The sequence below is a fragment of the Sapajus apella genome, unplaced genomic scaffold (assembly GCF_009761245.1).
Source record: "Sapajus apella isolate SASKATOON/1434 unplaced genomic scaffold, GSC_monkey_1.0 scaffold13, whole genome shotgun sequence".
Lineage (NCBI taxonomy): Eukaryota > Metazoa > Chordata > Mammalia > Primates > Cebidae > Sapajus > Sapajus apella.
In genome coordinates, this window is record NW_022436953.1 from 18,624,958 (window position 1) to 18,649,070 (window position 24,113).

General features: G+C 36.7%; 1 protein-coding gene and 1 pseudogene across 9 annotated transcripts in view; one reads left to right on the plus strand and one right to left on the minus strand.

Annotated features, from left to right (window-relative positions):
* ATRNL1 (attractin like 1) overlaps positions 1 to 24,113 on the plus strand; it is an 842,256-nt gene that overhangs the window by 231,137 nt on the left and 587,006 nt on the right. The gene's annotated exons all lie outside the window — the stretch shown is intronic.
* On the minus strand, positions 2,670 to 4,439 carry LOC116553667 (annotated as a pseudogene).

Genomic DNA, 24,113 nt, shown 5'->3' on the forward strand with positions numbered 1-24,113 from the left:
CATGCCCAGCTAATTTTTTGTATTTTTAGTAGAGATGGGGTTTCACCATGTTGACCAGGATGGTCTCGATCTCTTGACCTTGTGATCCACCCACCTCGGCCTCCCACAGTGCTGGGATTACAGGCTTGAGCCACTGCGCCCGGCCGCGATCTTACTCTTAAGAAATCTTTGCCCAGATCAACATTCTGTAGAATTTCCTCAATGTTTTCTTCTAGTAGTTTCAAGGTTTCAGGTTTTATGTTTAAGTTTTTAATCTATTTTCTTTTAATTTTTATATATCTTGAGAGTTAGGGGGTCTAGTTTCATTCTTCTGTATATGGATATCCTTTTCTGAGCACCATTTATTGAGAGACTATTCTTGCCCTAGCATATGTTCTTGACAACTTCTTTGAAAATGAGTTGTTTGTAAGTGTGTGGGTTTATTTCTGGGCTCTCTATTGTATTGGACTATTTGTCTGTCTTTATGCCAGCATCATGCTGTTTTATTTACTGGATAGCTGTAGACCATAATTTGAAGTCAGGTAATATGCTGCCTCCAGCTTTGTTCTTTTTGGTCAAGATTGCTTTGGCTATTTGAGTCTTTTATGGTTGGATATGAATTTTAGGATTTTTTTCCCATTTCTGAGAAGAATGTCATTGGTATTTTGATAGGGAGTGCATTTAATCTGTAGATCCCTTTGGGTTGTATGGATATTTTAACAATATTCTTCCAGTTTATGAACATGATATATATATTTCCTTTTCTTGTGTCCTTTTCAATTGCTTTCATCAATGTTTTATAGTTTTCATCGTAGAGATCTTTTGCTACTTTGGTTCCATTTATTTTATTTGCAGCTATTTTAAATGGGATTAATTTTTTGGTTTCTTTTTCAGATTGCTTTCTGTTGCCATACAGAAATGTTACTGAATTTATATGTCAATTTAGCATCCTGCAACTCTACCAAATTTGTTTATCAATCTTAGTAGGTTTTTGGAGGACTCTAGGTTTTTTGAAATATAAGATTATATCATCCGTAAACAACGATAATTTTACTTCCACCTTTCCTGTTTGGATGCTCTTTATTTCTTTCTCTTGTCTAATTGCTCTGTCTAGGACTTCCAGTAGTAAGTTTAATAAAAGTGGTGAAAGTGGGCATCTTTGTTGTGTTCCAGATCTTAGAGGAAAGGCTTTCAGTTTTTCCCTATTCAGTATGATGCTAGTGGTGGATTTTTTATATATGACCTTTGTTGTTTTAGTTTTCTATCCCTAGTTTTTTAAGTATTTATTTAATCATTAAGGCACATTGAGTTTCATTGAATGCTTTTTCAACCATTGAAATGATTTTTGACCTTTATTTTGTTACATATTGTAGCAAAATATGCTATATTTGGTTAAATGTGATATGATGTATCACATTTATTGATTTGTATGTTGAGCTATCCTTGCACCCCTGGGATGAATCTTACTTCATTATGATGAATGATCTTCTTAATATGTTGTTGAATTCAGTTTGCTGAATTTTGTTATGGATTTTTGCATCTTGTTCATCAGTGATGCTGGCCTGTAATTTTCTTTTCTTCCTCTTCTTCTTTTGTGTGTGTGTGTGTGTGTGTGTGTGTGTGTGTGTGTGTGTGTCTTTGTCTAGTTTTGGTATCAGGATAATGCTGGCCTGATAGGATGAATTTGAGAGTATTCTCTCATCCTTGATTTTGTACAACAGATTGGGTAGAATTTATATTAGTTCTTCTGTAATAATATATAGAGTTCAACAGTGAAACTATCTGATATTAGGCTTTTCTTTGATGGGAGTCTTTATTATTGCTTCCATTTCATAACTTGCTATTGGGCTGTTTAGTTTTTCTATTTCTTCATGGTTCAATTTTGGTAGTGTATGTATTTAGGAATTTATACATGTCTCCTAGGTTTTACAATTTATTGAGATATAGTTGCTTATCATAGTCTCTAATGATTATTTGAATTGTAGTGTCTTCTTTTTCATTTCTTATTTATGTTCATCTTCCCCCTTTTTTTCTTAGTGTAGCTAAAAGCTAGTAAATTTTAGTTTACTTTTTTCCCAAACAACTTTTCCTTTTGTTGATCTCTTATATATATTTTTGTCTATAATTTATTCATTTGTGCTCTAGTCTTTATTAGTTCTTCCCTTCTCCTAATTATGGGATTAGTTCTTGCTTTTTTATTTTCTAAGATGCACTATTTGGTCTTTTTATTTGAAATCTTTCTTCTTTTTTGATGTAGGCAGTATTGTTTTTGTGGTGTCACATAGGTTTTGGTACGTTGTGACTCTATTTTTATTTGTTTCAAGCTGTTGTAATGTTTCATTCTTAATTTCTTAACTGATATTGAATGTTTTAATTCCCCAGCAGCATATTGTTTCATTTCCATGTATTTGTATAGTTTCCAAAGTTTGATTATTCACTTCTAGTTAATTCCACTGTCATTAGAAAAAATACTTGATATTATTTTGACATGTAATAATTTGTTGAGAGTTGATTTTCCTGGCCTAAGAGATGACCTGTCCTCAAAAATATTCCATGTGCTGATGAGAAGAATGTATATTCTTCACCTGTTGGATGAAATGTACTTTAAATGATCATTAGGTCAATTTGGTCTATACTACATATTAAGTCTAATGTTGCTTTGTTGATTTTCTATTTATTTTTTATTTTTATTTTTTTTACATGCTGAACATTTTATTAATGTTAAGTTTAAAAGCTTTACATTTGGGTTACACTAAGATATAGGGCTGCTGCTTCTTAAAGAGGTTATCCACTGGCATTGGGTTGTTGGGTTAGGAGTAATGGAGCTTGGCTATTTTTTTTGCTAGGAAGTCACAATTCATAAATTCACAATCTTGGTCTACGACTTGGCTCAGTAACATTAGGCTCTCATCTCCTTCCTCGCTGAAGTGCTTCTCGATGATGTTCAAAGCCGAATGGCTAATCTGACGGTTCTCATGCAGTTGTAAAGCTTCAATTCTATCAATTCCACCGAGTTCTTCTATCAGAAGACACACGTTTTCCTTCTCAGACAATTTCTCTGCCACCTCGAGGATGAAAGAGATGACATCGAGGATGATAAGAACAATTTTAACATCTGGGGCAGTGAGCAGATTCACCAGGGGCTCCAGGATCCCAGAATGGACGAACTGGATCAGCTGATCCATGGTGGTCCCCGTTAAAAGTTCGCTACCGTCCAGATAGCCTCTTTCTGGACTTTAAATTCTCCATGTTTTAGCACAGCCACCAAGGGAGGCAAGACATCGTAGGCAAGCAGCTGCTGGATGTGGTGACAGGGCCCTGCTGCCACGTTGCTCAGGGCCCAGGCTGCCTCCTTCTGGATAGAGGGCTTGTTGTGTTGGAGGAGCTGGGGGAGCATGTTCAGTATGCCCGTGTCGATGGCCCTCTGCATCTGTTCATCTGTGCCCGTGACAATGTTCCCCACGACAATGTTCCCCACGGTGCGGAGAGAAGGGGTCAAGACGTTGAGCTCTGAGCTGTTCAAGAGCGCCACCAGCCTGGACAGGACCCCCGTGTCAACCCCTTGGCCGATGCGCTTGCTGCAGCTGTCAGTGAGGTAGGACAGCAACCAGCAGGCATCAGAGAGAACCTCGCTATCATGGTGCAGTAGGAGGTGGAGGAGGGCCGGCAGTATCTGCTTCACCGCAGTGTCACAAGGGTACGGGTTCTTGTTTCGGCACAGGTTTGACAAGGTCCACATGATATTCCTCAGGAATGTGATTGGTAGGGTGTGTGAGATCAAGGCCAGCAGATATGGGATAGCATCGCTTGAGATGATCTTATCTCTGAACTCTGGGCCGTCACCGGCTATGTTACCAAGAGCCCACACTGCTTGTTCACACACAGCCAGGTTGGGGGAAGGCAGGAGCGCAATCAAGGACTGGATGGCTCCCCCTTCTACCAGGGCTCGAGTCTGCTCCGAAGTCCCTGCAGCAATGTTGGTGAGGGCCCAGGTGGCCTCAAACTGCAAGCAGGGTTACAGTGATGACTTCAGGAACTCCACCATCCTGGGTATGAGGCCCGCTTCCACGACCAATTTCAGAGGGGGGTTATTTTCCTGCGATAGCATTTTCCTGGCTGGCTGAGTGGCCTGGAAACACAGGGCTGGATCTGAGCTATTCACACCTTGGATTATTTCACCCAGAGTGAGGCTGACTGCCACCCCTTTGGCTGTTTTTTCAGAAGGTGTGTCAGGGCAGAAGCTGGTTGATTTTCCTTCTCTTTAAGGTCTGTTCATCTTTCTTGGTCTTTCGGAGCTTCAGGCTGACTGCCATCCTCTGCTGTCCTCTCATAGATGCATCTTTGCCTCGGTACTTAAATTTTCTCAGCCTCTCTTCTGGAGCATCTAAGCTCGGCATATTGGTGGGTAGTAGTAAGTCACCTGGCCAGGAGCCGCCGATTTTCTATTTACAATATCTGTCGTGGCTCATGCCTGTAATCCCAGCACGTTGGGAGGCCAAAGTGGGTGGATCATGAGGTCAGAAGATAAAGACCATCTTGGCTAACATGGTGAAACCCCATCTCTACTAAAAATACAAAAAATTATCTGGGCTTGGTGGCCGGCGCCAGCAGTCCCAGCTACTCAGAGGGCTGAGGTGGGAGAATCGCTTGAACCCTCGAGGCGGAGGTTGCAGTGAGCTGAGATAAGGCCACTGCACTCCAGCCTGGGCGACAGTGAGACTTCATCTCAAAAAAAAAAAAAAAATCTGTTCAGCATTGAAGTGGGATGTTGAAGTACCCAGGTACTATTATATTGGAGTCTGTCATTCTCTTTAGTCTGTCTTTATTATCTCATAATGTTTACTTTATATTATCTGGATACGCCAGTGTTTTGTGCAAAAATATTTACAATTTTAATATTCTTTTGCTGAATTTGACCTTTTTATTATTATATAATTACCTTCTTTGTCTCTTCTTACAGTTTTTGCCTAGAAATTTATTTTATCTGACATAGGTATAGCCACTCTTTTTTGTTTCCATTTGCATGGAATATTTCATTTCGTTTCCTTTATTTTTAGTATATGTGTGTTTTTATAGCTAAAGTAAATTTCTAGTGGGCAGCACATATTTAAGTCTTGCTTTAATCCATTCGGCCACTCTGTCTTTTATTGGAAGAATTTAGTCCACTTACATTCAGTGTTATTGTTGAAAGGTTAGGACTTAACTACTTGCATTTTGTCATTTTTGTTGTTGTTGTTTGGTAAATTTTCTCTTTTTTTCTTCCTCTCTTCCTTTTTAGATTTGTGATTTTCTCTGGCTGTATATTTTAATTCCTTGCTTTTTATTTTTACCATTTCTATTATAGGTTTTTGCTTTGTTGTTACTATGAGGCTTGCAAAAATATTTTATAGCCAACAATGTTAAATTGATAAAAACTCTAATATCAAAGAAGGGGAAAAAACAAAAAGGAAAACAAGCAAAGAAAAAACAAAAACATCTGTACTCTAACTTTTCCTGTAACGCCCTCCTACTTTTTGACTTTTTGTTGTGTCTATTTATATCTTTTTCTATTGTCCATCTTTCAAAAATTGTTGTAGTTATTATTTTTGATAGATTTGTCTTTTGGTTTTCATGCTGAAAATATAAGTGATTTATATACCACAATTATTGTACTAGAGCAAGCCTGTCTAACCCACAGCTTGTGGACCACATGAAATCCAGGACAGCTTTGAATATGGCCCAACACAAATTGACAAACTTTTTAAAAACATTATAAGATGTTTTTTAGCTCATCAGCTATCGTTAGTGATAATGTATTTTTATGTGGCCCATGACAATTATTCTTCTAATGTGGGCCAGGAAAGCCTAATGACTGGACTCCCCTTTTAGAATATTCTGAATTTGTCTTTGTTCTTACCTTTTCCACTGAATTTCATACCTTCAGATGTTTTCTTGTTGCATGTGAGCAGCCTTTACTTTCAGATTGACAAAATCTCTTCAGCATTTTTGGTAAAATCTCTTCAGCATTCATCTGGTGATGAATTTACTCAGCTTTTGATTGTCTGGGAAAGTCTTTATTTCTCCTCTATTTTGAAGGATATCTTTCCTGTATGCAGTATGCTAGGTTGGAAATTTTTTCCCTTTAGCACTTTTAATGTGCCATGTTGCCCATTCCTGGGCTGTAAGCTTCCCACTGAAAAGGCTGTTGCAAGAAATATCAGAGCTCCTTTATATGTTATTTGCTTTGTTCTTCTTGTTGCTTTTAAGGTGATTCTTTTATCTTTGGCCTTTAATATTTGATTATTATATGCCTTGTGGTAGTCTTATTTCAGTTGGATCTTCTTGGTATTCTTTGACTTTCTTTACATAATATTCATATCCTTTTTTAGGTTTGGAAAGTTTTATTATTTTCTTTGAATAAACTTTCTACCGGTCTTTTTCTCTGTAACCTCTTTAAGACCAGTAACTATTAGATTTTCCCTTTTGAGGCCCTTTTTTAGATCCTGTAAGAATAATTTATTTTTTTTGTTGTTCTTTTAAAAATCTACTATTTTCTTTTTAAAAATTATTATACTTTAAGTTCTAAGGTACCTGTGCAGAATGTGCAGGTATACGTGTGCAATGGTGGTTTGCTGCATCCATCACCCCATCATCTATATCAGGTATTTCTCCTAATGCTATCCATTCCTTAGCCCACTAACCCCCTTCTATCCCTCCCCTAGCCCCCCACCGCCAGGTAGGCCCCTGTGTGTGATGTTCCCCTCCCTGTGTCCATATGTTCTCATTGTTCAACACCCACTTATGAGTGAAAAGATACGATGTTTGGTTTTCTGTTCTTGTGTCAGTTTGCTGAGAATATGGTTTCCAGCTTCATCCACGTCCCTGCAAAGGATATGAGCTCATCCTTTTTATGGCTGCTTAGTGTTCCATGGAGTATATGTGCCACATTTTCTTTATCCAGTCTATCAGGATGGACATTTGGGTTGGTTCAAAATCTTTGCTATTGTGAACAGTGCTGCAATAAACATATGTATGCATGCCTTTATAATAGAAAGACTTATAATCCTTTGGGTATATACCCAGTAATGGGATTGCTGGGTCAAATGGTATTTCTATTTCTAGATCATTGAGGAATGCTATGAGTTCAAGTCCTGGATATCCTTGTTAATTTTCTGTCTCATTGATCTCTCTGATAATGACAGCAGGAGTTTAAAGTCTCTCACTGTTATTGTGTGGGAGTCTAAGTCTCTTTGTAGGTCTTTAAGCACTTGCTTTATGTATCTGGGTGCTCCTGTATTGGGTTCATATACATTTAGTTAGCTCTTCTTGTTGCATTGATCCCTTTACCATTATGTAATGCCCTTCTTTGTCTTTTTTGATCTTTCTTGGTTTAAAGTCTGTTTAATCAGAGACTATGATTGCAAGCCCTGCTTTTTTTTTGCTTTCCATTTGGTAAATGTTCCTCCATCCTGTTATTTTGAGCCTATGTGTGTCTTTGCACGTGAGATGGATCTCCTGAATGTAGCACACTGATAGTTCTTGACTCTTTATCCAATTTACCATTCTGTGTCTTTTAACTGGAGCATTTAGTCCATTTACATTTAAGGTTAATATTGTTAGATGTGAATCTTATCCTGCCATTGTGATGCTAGCTAGTTGTTTTGGCTGTTAGTTTATGCAGTTTCTTCATAGTGTTGATAGTCTTTACAATCTGTTATGTTTTTGCAGTGACTGGTGCTAGTTGTTTCTTTCCATGTTTAGTGCTTCCTTCAGAAGCTTTTGTAAGGCAGGCCTGGTGGTGACAAAATCTCTCAGCAGTTGCTTGTACATAAATAACTTTATTTCTCTTTCACGTATAAAGTTTAGTTTGGCTGGATATGTAATTCTGGGCTGAAAATTCTTTTCTTTAAGGATGTCAAATATTGGCCCCTATTCTCTTCTGGCTTGTAGGGTTTCTGCTGAGAGATCCACTGTGAGTCTGATGGACTTTCCTTTGTGGGTAACCTGACCTTTCTCTCTGGCTGCTCTTTGCATTTTTTCCTTCATTTCAACCCTGTTGAATCTGACGATTATATGTCTTGGAGTTGCTCTTCTCGAGGAGTATCCCTGTGGTTGTCTCTGTATTTCCTGAATTTGAATGTTGGCCTGCCTTGCTAGGTTGGGGAAGTTCTCCTGGATAATATCCTGAAGAGTGTTTTCCAACTTGGTTTCAGTCTCCCTGTCAATTTTAGGTACACTGATCAAACGTAGATTTGGTCTTTTCACATAATTCCATATTTCTTGGAAGCTTTATTCATTTTTCACTGGTTTCTCTGATCTTGTCTTCTTGCTTTATTTCATTGAGTTTATCTTTAATCTCTGATATCCTTCTGCTTGATCAATTTGGCTATTGAAACTTGTATATGCTTCATGAAGTTCTCATACTGTGATTTGTAGTTCCATCAGGTTATTTATGTTCTTCCCTTTACTGGTTATTCTAGTTAGCATTTAATCTAACCTTTTTTCAAGGTTCTTAGCTTCCTTGCATTAGGTTAGAACATGTTCCTTTAGTTTAGAAAAGTTTATTATCCACCTTCTTAAGCCTGTTTCTGTCGATTTGTCAAACTCATTCTCTGTCTAGTTTTGTTCCCTTGCTGGTGAGGAGTTGTGATCCCTTGAATAAATATTCTGGTTTTTGGAATTTTCAGCGTTTTTGCACTGGTTTCTTCTCTCTTCATGGATTTATCTACCTTATCTTAGGTCTTCAAAGTTGGTGACCTTTGGATGGGGTCTCTAAGTGGATGTCCTTTCTGTTGATGTTTCTGTTTGTCAGTTTTTCTTCTAATAGTCGGGATCCAGTGCTGCATATCTTCTGGAGTTTGATGGAGGTCCACTCCGAACCTGCTTTCCTGGGAATGATCAGCAGAACAGCAAAGATTGCTGCCTGTTCCTTCCTCTGGTAGCTTCGTCCTAGAAGGTTACCTGCCAGATGCCAGCCAGATCTCTCCCGTATGAGGTGTCTGAAGGCCCTGCTGGGAGGTGTCTCCAAGTCAGTATACATGGAGGTCAGGGAGCCACTTGAGGAGGCAGTCTGTCCTTTATCAGAGGTTGAATGCTGTGCTGGGAGATTCGCTGCTCTCTTCAGAGTTGCTGGGCAGGGATGTTTAAGTCTGCTGAAGCTGTACCCATAACTGCCCCTTTTCACAGGTGCTCTGTCCCAGGAAGGTGGGGGCTTTATTTATAAATCCCTGATGGTCTGCTGCCTTTTTTCAGAGATGCTCTGCTCGGTGAGGAGGGAGTCTAGTGATACAGTCTGCCTGCAAAGGCCTTGCTGAGCTGCTGTGGGCTCCACGCAGTCTCTGTATAAACTTCCTGATGACTTTGTTTATACACGTGAGGTTAAAACTGCCTACTCAAGCCTCAGCAATGGCGGACACCCCTCCCCCTATCAATCTTGAACATGCCAGGTTGAGATCAGACTGCTGTACTGGCTGCATGAATTTCAAGCCAGTGGATCTTAGTTGGCTGGTCTTTATGGGGGTGGGACCCACCAAGCCAGATCACTTGTCTTCCTGGCTTCAGCCTCCTTTTTCTGTGGAGTAAATGGTTCTGTCTCACTGGCATCTCAGGCACCACTGGGGTATGAAAAAAAAAAAAAAAACTGCTGTGGCTAGCTTGGTGTCTTCCCAAATGGCCGTCCAGTTTTTGCTGGAAACCTGGGGCCCTGGTGTTGTAGGCACTGGAGGGAATCTCCTGGTCTGTGGGTTGTGAAGACTGTGGAAAAAGCACTGTATCTGGGCCAGAATGCCAGGAAAAGTCCCTAATGACTTCCCTTGACTAGAAGAGGGAGTTCTCTGGCCCCTTGTGCTTCCCATGTGAGGTGACACCCTACCCTGCTTCGGCTTGCCCTCCTTGGGCTGCACCCACTGTCTAACCAGTCCCAATGAGACGAACCAGGTACCTCAGTTGGAAATGTGGAGATCATCGACCTTCTACATTGCTGTTGCTGGGAGCTGTGCACTGGAGCTGTTCCTATTTGCCTATCTAGCGTCTATTTTCATATAGCATGTCTTGAACTCAATATTTCCCTTTTCTGCTTGATCATTTTTTTTTTGAGAGATCTGATGCATTTTTCAGTTTGTTGATCAAATATTTCAGCTTGAGCATTTGTTTGAATTTTTTTATTGTTTATTTCAGTGTCTTTGTTAAATATATTTGTTTTATCTTAAAATTTGTCATGCTTTCTCAAAACAGGTATTTTGAATTCTCTGAGAAAAAAAAAAATATATATATATCTGCCACTCTATAATTGGTCATGGATGCCTCATTTAGTGTGTGTGATAAGGTAGTATTTTCCTGGTTGTTCTTGATGCTTGTGGACATTTTATGAAGTATGAACGTTTAAAGATTTAGGTATTTATTTAGTCTTTCTTGTCTGGCATTGTCCATACCTGTCCTTCTTGAGAAAGTTTTCTGAAAATACAAATGGGATTGGCTGTTAAATTACTTAATTATGTGGTCCTTGCATTTGTTTTAGCACTAGGGGGAACCCTAAGCCCAGGTATGCTGAATTCTTGCAGCCTCCTAGGTACACAGCCTGAGTAGACTTCCAACAGTGAAGGGAGAATTCCTTTTGTTATCAGGCAAAGTCTATTTCTGTTTTTTTCCACAAGCATAAGGAACCCTTCTCTGCCCTGGGCTGCCTGGAGTTGGGGAAGGGGTGACATGGGCACTTTTTACTTACGTATTTGTTTATCTATTTGTAAAACAAAATATGTACTATTAGAAAAATACATCTTCAAATCATGAAATATACTGATGCTAAAAAAAATTCTAATCCTGTATAACTAATAGTTTCCTCCATCTAGGTCTTACTTCTTTTCGTTAAGTTTATTGCAAGGTGCTTCATGAGTTTTGCTGGTATTATGAATATATTTTTTTCCTTTAACATTACATTAGTAATTGCTAATGTCTAATATATATATATATTAGACATTATATATATATGTGTGTGTGTGTGTGTATATATATATATATACACAAAATGGGAAGGGGCGCTTCTGTGAAGGGAATGTAGTTCTGTGACAGGGATGAGATTCTGTGAGAGAGATGGGGGATTCTGTAAGGGAGATTGGTGTTCTATGAGGGGATGGGGTTTGAATGAGTAGATCACTTTTGGGTAGTATTCATCCATTGATGGATATTTAGGTTGATTTTGTATCTTTGCTATTGTCAATAATGCTGCAGTAAACATGGGGAGTTCATATATCTCATTCAAAATTGATTTAATTTTCTTTGGGTATATACACAGTAGTAGGATTTTTGGATCATATAGAAGGTTCATTTTCACTTTTCTGAGGAACCTGCATACTATATTCCTTAATGGCTATATTAGTTTACATTCCCACCAACAATGCACAAAGATTTCTTTTTTCCACATCCTCTCTCACACTTGTTATCTTTTGTTTTTCTGATAAAAGCCATTCTAACAGATGTGACGTGGTATCTCACTATGGTTTTAATTTGCAATTCCCTTTATGATAAATGATGTTGAGCATCTTTTCATATATTTATTGACCAGTTTTTAATCTTTTGAAAAATGTCTTTTCATGTCCTGATATGATTTGGCTGTGTCTCCACCCAAATCTCATCTTGAATTGTAGCTCCCATAATTCCCATGTGTTGTGAGAGGGACCAGGTGGGAGATAATTGAATCATGGGGGTGGATCTTTCCCATGCTGTTCTTGTGATAGTAAGTCTCCCAAGAGCTGATGGTTTTTATAAAGGTGGGTTTCCGTGCACAAGATCTCTTCTCTTGTCTGCTATTATATGAGATGTGCCTTTCACCTTCCTCCATGGTTGTGAGGCCTCCCCAGCCAAGTGGAACTGTAACTCCATTAAACCTCATTCTTTTGTAAATTACCCAGCCTCAGGTATGTCTTTATCAGCAGTGTCAAAATGGGCTAATATAGTAAGTTAGTACCAGTAGAGTGGGGTACTTCTGAAAAGATACCTGAAAATGTGAAAGCAACCTTGAAACTGGGTTACAGGCAGGGGTTGGAACAGTTTGGAGGGCTCAGAAGAAGACAGGGAAATGTGGGAAAGTGTGGAACTTCCTAGAGATTTGTTGAAGTACTTTAGCCAAAATTCTGATAATGATATGAACAATGAAATCCAGGCTGAGGTGGTCTCAGTTGGAGATGAGGAGCTGATTGGGAACTTGAACAGTGGTGACTCTTGTTATGTTTTAGCTGAGGGACTGGTGACATTTTGCCCCTGTCCTACAGATTTGTGAAATTTGAACTTGAGAGAGTTGATTTAGGGTATTTGGTGGAAGAAATTTCTTAGCAGCAAAGCATTGAAGAGGTGACTTGGGTGCCATTAAAGGTATTCCGTTTTAAAGGGAAACAGCATGAAAGTTTGGAATTTGTGCAGCCTAACAATATAATCAAAACAAAAATCCCATTTTCTGAGGAGAAATTCAAGCCAACTGCAGAGATTTGCATAAGTAATGAGGAGCTGAATGTTAATCACCGAGACAATGGGGAAAATGTCTCCAGGGCATGTCAGAGAACTTAGAGGCAGCCTTTCAACAATCACAGGACCAGAGGCCTAGGAGAAAAAATTTTTTTGTGGACCAGGCCCAGGGTCCTTCTGCTGTGTGCAGTCTAGGGACTTGGTTCCCTGCATCCCAGCCTCTCCAGCCATGAATAAAAGGGGTCAACGTACAGCTTGGGCCATGGCTTCAGAGGGTACAAGCCCCAAACCTTGGCAGCTTTCATGTGGTGTTCAGCCTGCGGGTGCACAGAGGTCAAGAATTGAGGTTTGGGAATCTGCCTAGATTTCAGAGGATGTATGGAAATGCTTGGATGTCCTGGCAGAAGTTTGCTGCAGGGGTGGGGTGCTCATGGATAACCTCTGCTAGGGCAATGTGGAAGGGAAATATGGGGTGGGTGCCCCCACAAAGAGTCCCTACTGGGGCAATGCCTAGTGGAGCTGTGAGAAGAGTGCCACCATCCTCCAGACCCCAGAATAGTAGACTGATTGACAGCTTGCACTGTGAACTTGGAAAAGCTGCCAACACTCAATGCCAGCCTGTGAAAGCAGCCAGGAGGGAGTCTGTACCCTGTAAAGCCACAGGGGCAGAGTTGCCCAAGACCATGGGAACATACCTCTTGCATCAGTGTAACCTGAATGTGAGACATGGAGTCAAAGGAGAACATTTTGTAGCTTTAAGATTTGACTGCCTTTGTGGATTTTGTCCTTATATGGGGCCTGTAGCCCCTTTGTTTTGGCCAATTTCTCCCATTTGGGATGACTGTTTTTACCCAATGCCTGTACTGCCACTGTATCTAGGAAGTAACTAACTTACTTTTGATTTTACAGGCTCATAGGCAGAAGGGACTCTCCTTGTCTCAGATGAGACTTTGGACAGTGGACTTTTCAGTTAATGCTGAAGTGAGTTATGACTTTGGGGGACTGCTGGGAAGGCATAATTGGTTTTGGAATGTAAGGACATGAGATTTGGGAGGGGCCAGGGTCAGAATCATATGATTGGGCTTTGTCTTCACCCAAATCTCATTTTCAATTTTACCTCCCATAATTCCCATGTGTTTTGGGAGGGTTCTGTTGGGAGATAATGGAATCATGGGGGCAATACCTTCCCATGCTATTTGTGATAGTGAATAAGCCTCATGAGATCTGATGATTTTAAAAAGGGGAGTTTTTCTGCACAAGCTCTCTTCTCTTGACTGTTGCCATGTGAGACATACCTTTCACCGTCTGCCGTGATTGTGTGGCCTCTCCAGCCACATGGAATTGTGGGTCCATTAAACCTCTTTCTTTTGTAAATTGCCCAGTCTTGGGTATGTCTTTATTAGTAGCATGAAAATAGACTAATACATGTTCTTTTCCCATTTTAAAAACCAGATTACTTGTTTTCTTGCTATTGAGTTGTTTGAGTTCCTCTTATATTTTTTGATATTAACCCTTCATCCATGTGTATGATTTGAAAATATTTTCTGCAATTTCATAAGTTGTTTTTTCACTGTGTGGATTGCTTCCTTAGCTCTGCAGAAGCTTCTTAATTGAAAACAATCCCATTTGTCTATTTTTTGTCTATTATTTTTAAGTTTTAATTGTCTTTGCTTTGGGGACCATGTTCAAAATATTTTTGCCAAGAGTAAGATCAAGAGGACTCCCTATGTTTTTCTCTAATAATTTTCAGGGCTGATCTTTAAGTCTTTAATCCTTTTTTAGTTTATTTTTGAATATGGTGTAAGATAAAATTTCATTTTCATTCTTACGCATGTAAATATTCAGTGTTCCTAACAATAGTTTTTAAAGAGGCTATCCTTTCCTCATTGTATGTTCTTGCCACCTTTGTTGAAGATCAATTGACAGCATGTTTATGGATTTATTTCTAGTTTTTCTATTTTATATCATCAGTCATATGTCTGTTTTTGTACTGGCATAATGGTGTTTTGATTACTATGGCTTTGTAGCTTATTTTGAGATAAGATGGTTTGATGTTGCCAGCTTTGTTCTTTTTGCTCAGTATTGCTATGGCTATGTGAACTATTTTGTGGTACCAAAATAATTTTAGGATTGTGTTTTCTATTTCTGCTAAAAATGCCATTGGGATTTTGATAGGAATTGCATTTAATCAGTAGATCGCTTTGGGTAATATGGACATCTTGAAAAAATTACTTATTTTAGCCCATGAACACAGGATGCTGTTCCATTTATTTGTTTCCTGTTCAACATTTTTCACCAGTGTTTTATAATTTTCAGTATACATGTCATTCACCTCTTTGGTTAAATTTATTCCTATTTTATTTTTCATAGCGATTATAAATGAGATTGTTTCTTGATTTTGTTTTTAGAAAGTTCACTGTTAGTGTATAGGAATGCTGCTGATTTTTACGTGTTCATTTTGTATCCTGCAACATTAATGAATTTGTTTGTTATTTCTAATGGTTTTTTGGTGGAGTCTTTGGGGTTTTCTGTAAGAGCATGTCATCTGCAAACAGGGAGAATTTTACTTATTTCTTTAAAATTTGCACAGCTTTTATTTCTTTCTCTTTTCTAATTTTTGTGGCTAAGACTTCCAGTATTATGTAGAATAGAAGTGGTGAATGTGGGCAACCATGTCTTATTTGTTGTTCTAGAGGAAATGCTTTTGACTTTTCACGAATGAGTATGATGTTAGTTTTGGGTTTTTATGTAAGCTCTTTATTATGTTGAAGTGCATTCCATACTTACTTTGTTGAACTTTTTTTTTTTTAATTATGGAAGAATGTTATATTCTGTCAAATAGTTGCTCTGCATCTATTGATATTGCATGATTTTAGTCTTCATTCTCTTAATGTAGTGTGTCACAGTTATTGATCTATATATGTTGAACCATCCTTGTATCCCTTGGATAAATCTTATTTTATCATGGTGAATTATCCTTGTCATTAAAGGATTATTGAAATGTTTAAATTTGTTTCACAATATTTTGTTATTTTTAATCTATGTTTATTAGAGATATCAGCTGGTAATTTCTTTTATCTTAATGTTCTTTTCTGGCTTTAGGGTTAGGGTAATGCTGGCCTTATAAAAATGAGTTTGGAAACATTTCCTATTTTAATGTTTTTGAAAAAGGTTCAGGAGCATTAATATTTATTCTTCTTTAAATGTTTGGCAGAATTCAGCAGGGAAGCCATCAGGATCTGAGCTTCTCTTTGATGGTAGACTTTTCAATATTTACTTAATCTTCTAAATTGTTATGATTCTGTTTATATTTTCTATTTCTTCATGATTCAGTCTTGGTAGAATGTATGTTTCTAGAAATGTACTTATTTCTTCTAGGTGATTCTATTTGTTGATACAAAACTTTGTATAGTAGTCTCATCATCATCTGTGATATCAGTTGTAATATTTTTTCTTTCATTTTCTTCATTTGAGTCTTTTTTTGTGTTTTCTTAGTTTAGCTAATGGTTTGTCAATTTTATCTTTTCAAAGAAAAACTCTTAGTTTCATTGATCTTCTTTATTGTTTTTCTAGTTTCTCTGTAATTTTTTATATTTTATAATGATATGCTCTCATTCCTTTTTCTTTTTTTGTGCTTGTTGTAGAAGTTTTAATTTCATGATTATCATTGAACATACATAAAATACCATATTCTGATTTAAGCTAATAATAATTTGAGTTTAATCACATATAAAAACTATGCTTTTTCACCTCTCCATCACATTTTATGCAATTGATGTCAACTTATATTTTACGTAGTTTTTATCAAATGTATTCTAACATTTAAATTTTTTTTCTTTTAAATTTTATACTGCAGGTAAAAGTGATTTATATACCACCATTGCTGTATTACAGTATTCTGAATTTAACTGTATTTTTACATTTACCAGTGAGTTTTATAGTTTCATATTTTTTATGTTGTTATACTTTCATTTCAAATTGAATAACTTCCTTTAGTATTTATTGTAAATCAGATCAAGTGGTGATGTAATCTCTTAGCTTTTTGTTTGTCCTGAAATGTGTTTATCTCTATTTCATTTCTGAAGGACACTTTTGCTGATGTGAAAGTCTTGTGTTTTTTTGTTTGTTTGTTTTTGTTTTTGTTTTTTTTTGGTAAGCATGTTGAATACATCATCCTTCTTCCTCCTGTTTTGTAAGATTGGTTTTTTTTTTTGAGGGGGGTGAGGGGAGGGATTTCCATTGATAGCCTTATGGAGATTTCTTGATATGTGATGATTCTGTTATCTCTTACTGCTGAAGATTCTCTGTCTTTGACTTTATTTATTTATTTATTTATTTATTTATTTATTTTTGAGACGGAGTTTCGCTCTTGTTTTGCCCAGGCTGGAGTGCAATGGCGCGATCTTGGCTCACCGCAACCTCCGCCTCCTGGGTTCAGGCAATTCTCCTGCCTCAGCCTCCTGAGTAGCTGGGATTATAGGCATGCGCCACCATGCCCAGCTGATTTTTTGTATTTTTTTAGTAGAGACGGGGTTTCACCATGTTGACCAGGATGGTCTCGATCTCTTGACCTCGTGATCCACCCGCCTCGGCCTCCCAAAGTGCTGGGATTACAGGCGTGAGCCACCGCGCCCGGCCTATTTATTTATTTTTAAGATAGGAGCTTGTTTTGTTGCCCCGGCTGGAGTGCAGTGGTGCAATCATTGCTCATTGTAACCTTGAATTCTAGGTCAAGCAATCCTCCTGCTTTGGCCTCCCAAGTAGTTAGGACTACAGATGCATGCCACCACATCCAGTTACTTTTTTTTAATTTTAACATTTTTTGTAGCTATACAGTCTTGCTATGTTGCCCAGGCTTATCTTGAACTTCTGATCTTAAGTGATCCTTGTACCTCAGCCTTTCAAAGTGATGTGATTATAGGAATGAACCACTCAGCCGTGTCTTTGACTTTTGACAATTTTATTACATTGTGTTACAGAGTATTATTTTTTGGATTAATCTTACTTGAGATTTTGTGAGTTTGGAAATCTGGATGTCTGTAACCTTCCCAATATTTGGGAAGTTTTCAGCCAGTATTTGTATAAATAAGCTTTTCCCCTCTTTGTCACATCTCCTTCTAGTTAACCCATAATACATATATTTGTATGTTTGATTTTGTCACATAGGTTACTTATGCTTTCTTCATTTTAAACATAATCATTTTTTGTTTGTTTTTCTGTTTAATTTCAAATGATCTATCTTTGAGTTCACTAATTTTTTTCTTGTGTATGATTGCGTCTACGGTTTAAGCTCTTTATTATGATTTTCATTTCTGTTATTTTCTTTAGCTCTTGGATTTCTGTTTTGTTCTTTTTATTGTTTCCGTTTTTTAATTAAGCTTCTCATTTTGTTCATGCATTATTTTTATAATTTTATTTACTTTTTGGTATGGTTTGGTTGTGTCCCCACCCACATCTCACCTTAAATTGTAGCTCCCATAATTCCTCATGTTGTGGGAGGGACCCAGTGGGAGATGATTGAATCACAAGGTTGATTTCTCCCACACTGTTCTTGTAGTAGTGAATATGTCTCACAAGATCTGATTGTACACCGTTTGCTTGGCTCTCATTCTCTCTTGCTGCTACCATGTAAGAAGTGTCTTTCACCTCCCACCGTGATTGTGAGGCCTCTCCAGCTATGTGAAACTATGATTCTATTAAACATATTCTTCTTCCCAGTCTTCGGTATGTCTTTATCAGCAGCTTGAAAATGGATTAATACAGTTGTCTATGTTTTTTTTGCATCTCATGAAGCGTCTTTAGCATTATTATTTTGAATTCTTTTTCAGGCAATTTGTATTTTTCCACTTTTGGGGGTTATTTAGTAGAGCTTTATTACTTTCCTTCTGTGGCATCAGATTTTTCTGATTTTTTTCTTAACTATATATATATATATATATATATATATATATATATATAGCCTCATACCAGTGTCCATACATTTGAGGAGCAAACACCTCTTCTAAGCCTTACAATTTTTGACAGTCTGTATATGTCCTCATAAGTCTTCTCCTGTTGGGTCCTTGGGGTGATGGAATTGCCTCTGGAATTATGGTGGAAGGGAATTGGAGTTGGCTCATGTGGCTAATGCTTTATATGCAGCGGGATATGAGGTTTATGACCCTGCTATTGAGGCTCTAGCAAGTTTGAACACTCTCTGGTCCCTAGGTGGACTGGACTCTCTCCAGGACTTTGGTTTGTAGGGTTTATGCTGAGATGATGGTTCAGAGTTAAAAGATATTTGATCTATGACCACATGTATGGACTCCTATGGCTTCCTCTGCAAGGGCCCCTACTGGATTTCTGGGTGGGTCCTTTAGCAGACAGACAGCACTTCCCTGGTCTGTGTCCAAGATGGACTGGAACTGAGTCACAGAGCTGCTTCAGGGTCTACACCTGAGGCCAAGGTCTTCATGTCTCTCTGTAGGGTATCATACATGTATATTTACCAGCACTTTCTTGGGTGGGCATACCTGCTCTCAGATTGTAGTTGACAGGGAATACAACTGATTTATAGGACCATTTCAAGATCCACAGTGGGACTAATGGTATCAGATTAGCCTGTAGGGGTAGTAAGAGACATGCCTATCTGTAGGTCCTTTGGAAGGCAAAACTGATTTCAGGCTGCAGTCAGGATGAGCTGGGCCACTGGGCCATTTCAGAATCTACTGTGGGATTCAAGTTGATAAACTTGTCCTGGGGACTCATGTGGCTTGTTTCCCAGTGGGACACTGAGTTGGCAGAACCGTTTTACAACTGCAAATAAGAGGTACTGGGACCAAGATCCAAGGCTGTTCCAGGATGTGCTGTGGGACTGAGTCTGACAAGCTTCTCACAGTGGTGACAAGTGAGTGTTCCAGCAGTTCCCTGTGTATGTGGGATTGCTTTTAGGCCACAGCAGAGAGGGGCAGGAGCTGGGGATCTGTTCAGGATCTGCTCTTGAGTAAGGCCAACAAGCTTGTCACAGTGGCACAGATGAGCAAGTCTCCCAGTGTTTTTGAATTTTAAATTATGAGCTATTTGAACTTTTGTCTTTGTTAGGTTTCTTACTGTATTTGAAATCTAATCTATAACATACCTATTAAATTTAATTAAGTACAATTATAATGTAAGGATACAAACAAAATTAAATTTACTTGATATCCTAACCTCTAGGAGTTGTTACAGGTATATGACAGACAGGTAATGATGATGCAAGCAAGGAAATAATGATGTAGCAAGGACTGGGCATAGAAACAGTATAAACTGATTTTGAAACAGGAACTACCAGTGACTACTCTTTGGTTTTATGTTTTTAAAGTGTTTTTTTATTTTAATAAACAACTTGTTTGAATAACTTTTGTTGCATCTTTTTTTATCCTTATTGTTTGGTTTTGCTTCTAAGTTGATACTGCAATTTTATATTCTGGGGGGGCAGAAATATGTGGCCTCATTATGTTCCTTTAGTGTATATCTAGGCTGTAAAATCATCATCATATATAAAATTTTAAACAAAGGCCACTTTATAATGCCTTCATAGATGCTGGTTCAGCATAAAAAGGTAGCCACAAATGCTGACAACAACAGAATAATTTCAACACTGTCATGAAGTATAAATTTTAAATAATTGAGTTTAAAATGGATTTGTGCTATTTTACTCTGTAATACAGTGCCAGAAGGGAATTCTCTCAAAATGAGCTCACAAAAAGGTACTGTCTCAGAAATTATTTAAGTTACTGTACAATGGTAATTCCTTTAAGAAATACTGTGAGCATAACTAGTATCCAGTTTTGCCATAACAGTAAATAAAACTTTTATCCAAGTTTTAAAATATTAATATGCATTTTAAAGCAACTCTGAATATAAGACAGTATTAATATGAAACTGTGCAGATTAATATTAAAATATGTCATGATATATTCCTTTATTATTTATGAAGTTACATATTACTAATATATCATTGTGTGTCTTTACTACTTGATGACAGGCTTCTTTATTCCCTGCAGCTCTCTGCCTTGTGTTTCACTCTGTAATTCTCACATCTTATGTTCCCACAGTTAATTCTACAAACTAAATAAAAAACTGTGCAGATTTATTTAAATATTATTTATGAAGTAAACTTTATAAATTTATGTAGAAATCTCTTCTACTAGAAAAACAGGTTCTTAGAAACCTTTCTAGTACCAAAAGTAATTTTATGTATACATATGGAAATGTGTGTATTTATTTTAATCATCTATTTTTTTAAAGGTAATAATCTTAAGCAATTAGCAAGAAGCTTAGTGTTCTACAGTATTTCATAATATGACAAGTACTGATGATTTTTCAAACATCTCTGTTGAAATATAATTCATACATTAAAAAAATTACCATTTGAAAGTATACAATTCAGTTGTTTTTACTGTATTTGCAGGGTCATGCAAACGTAATCTACTGTCAAAATGCTTTCATCACCACCCTCTAAAAAGCCCAGAGTCATTAGCAGCCATTCCTCTTCCTCCTTTGTACCCCAGCCCTGCTCCTGGTAGCCCTGGGCAATCAATAATGTACTTTCTATTTCTATAGATGTTATTCTTCTGGAAATTTCATGTAAGTGAAATTATGAAATATGTGATCTTTCATGACTGACTTTTTTCATGTAGTGTAATAAAGCTTCATCCATGTTCTATTATGTACCAGGACTTTACTAATTTTTATTGCCAGACAATATTCAACTATATCCAGTTCAACTATGGATGTATTATATTTTGTTCATTCATTTGTTGATGGACTTTTGACTTATTTGCATTCTTTCACTATTATGAATAATGCTGCTATGAACATTCCATGTATGTTTTATTGTGGTTATTTTTTAAAATTTCTTTTGGGTATACATTTCTAGAAGTAGATTTTCTGGGTTATATGTAAATTTCATGTTTAATATTTTCATGCACTACCAAACTGTTTCCAAGAATAGCCGCATCATTATACATCTTGACTAGCAGTTCATATGTGTTCCTATTTCTCTGCATTCCACAAACTCTTATTATCTTTTTTTATTATAGCCATCCTAGTACCTGTGAGATGATCTCATTGGAGTTTTGATTTGCATTTACCTAATGAGTAATGATTTAAAATATCTTTTTCTCTGCTTATCAATCATTTTTAAATCTTCTTTGGAATAATCTTCTTTGGAATATTCAGATATTTTGCTGGACTTTTTTTAGTCGAGCATTTATCTTTGTATGATTGATTTAGTAGAAGAGTTCTTTATATTCTGGATACAAATAAGGAATACAAATTGCAAAACATTTCTTTCATTCTTTATTGTCCTCTTATTTTATTGATGGTATCACATGTAGCACAATATTTTTAAAAACTGATCCAGTCCAATTTATATTTTTGTGTTTTGTGTGCTCCTAGTGCTAAAACAATGACCTAATTCAAGGTTACAAAGTTTTATTCATATATTTTTCTGAGTGTTTTATAATTTTAACTCTTATGTTTAGGTGTCATATATTTTGAATGAAGTTTAGGGCATGGTGTGATGTGTAGGAGTCTGACTCCATTTTTTTAAACATATGCATATCTAAAGTTGTCCTGGCATCATTTGTTGAAATGATTATTTTTCCTCCATTTACTTAGTTTGGCACCCATGTCAAGAATCAATTGGCCCTAAGTGTAATGGCTTATTTCTAGACTTTCTTTTTTTTTCCCATTTATTTATTTTATTGTATTTTAGGTTTTGGGGTACATGTGAAGAACATGCAAGATTGTTGCATAGGTACATACGTGGCAGTGTGATTTGCTGCCTTCCTCCCCATCACCTACATCTGGCTTCTCTCCCCTTGCTATCTCTCTCCAGCTCCCCACCCCCCACCATCCCTCCCCTATTTCCCCCAAACTGACCCCAGTGTGTAGTGCTCCCCTCCCTGTGTCCATGTGTTCTCATTGTTCAACACCCACCTATGAGTGAGAACATGCGGTTTTTGGTCCATATATATACATTTTATATTTATACCAGTATTATGTAGTTTTAATATTGCTGCTTTGTAGTAATGTTTGAAATTAGTGTGGCTGAGTCCTCTAATTTTATTCTTATTTTAAAAGTTATTTTGGATATATGAGACTCCTTGTAATTATATGAGAATTTTAGAATCAGCTTGTCATTTTCTACGAAGAAGACAGGTAAAATTCTGGTAGGGATTACATGAAATCTATAGATTAAACTTACAAATAATCTTACCAATATTAATTCTTCTCAACCATGAACATGGGATGTTTCAATTTATTTATACCATTTTAAATTTTTAAAGTGTGTTTTATAATTTTCACAGTACATCTTGTACTTCTTAAATTATTTCATGAAAATTTTATTTTGATGCCATTTTATGTGAAATTTTCTTAATTTCTTTTTTATATTGTTTATTGCTAGTGTGTAGAAGTACAATAGAATTTCATACATTGGTTTTTGTATCCCGCTTAAACATTGATTTTTGTATCCTTTCTTATCAAATCTGTTAGCTCTAATAAACCTTTTGTGGCTTCTTTAGGCTACCCAAGATCATGTCATATGTGAATAGTGATAGTTTCACTTATTCCTTTCCAATCTGGATACTTTTAGTTCTTTTCTTTACTTAAAAAAAAATTTTTTTTTTAAATAGCTACTTACTTTGATAAGAATCTCCAGTACAAGAATGAAAATAAGTGGCAAGAGCAGACATCAATATTTTGTGTCTGACTGTAGTAAGAGAAAAGATTCCGTTTTTTACTGTTAAGCATGATGTTAGCTGTGGGTTTTATAAAAAATGCTCGTGTTATTTATCAAGTACCTGTATTTCTGCACCCTTGTCAAGAATCAGTTGTCCATAAATATAATGGTTTGTTTTGGGACTCTCAATTTTATTTCATTGATATGCATTCTATATTTATGCCAGTATCATGTGAGTTTAATAGAAATAGAGAGGAAGTTCTTTTTATTTCTAGTTGAGTATTTTTAATCATGAAAGAATACTGGATTTTTCCAAATAATTTTTCTGTATTTATTGGGTTATTCTTGTTGTTTTTTCCTCTTTTTTTTTTTTTTTTCTCTACTGCTCTCTTTTCTTTTAGTGTGGTGCATTGCATTTACTGATTTTTGTATGTTAAGCCAACTTTATTTTCCTAGGATAAATGCCACTTGATCATGGTGGGAATCTTTTAATATGCCTACCTAAATTTGCTTTGCTAATATTTTGTTGCAGATTTCTGGAAAGTTGGTAGTGATGGCTCCTCTTTCATTCCTGACTAAAACTCATGTTTTAAAAAATGATGATTATGACATTGATGACTGAGTGAGAAAATCTTCATATCTCTGTTTATCTGTATGGTTTGTGTCTATATGCAATTCCAGAAAAGTAATATACATGTTAGATTAACTATTTATGTAGTTAGATCTTTATATGTGTGTATAAGACTTGCAGACATTTCCCCCTTACTGCATTTATATATATAAAATGAAATATGATATCAATAAAAAATCCTGGATACCTTTCCAAATCAAGGGTCACTTAAGAAAATTGCAAAATTCAGCATTGAATATATCATACTTCTTGATGCTTCCAAAAATATATAAATATTCTGAAATATATTTTAAATTGTATATCTGAGACGCCATTCACAAAATGTTTATAACAAGTTATGCTACTTTACAAATTAAGATA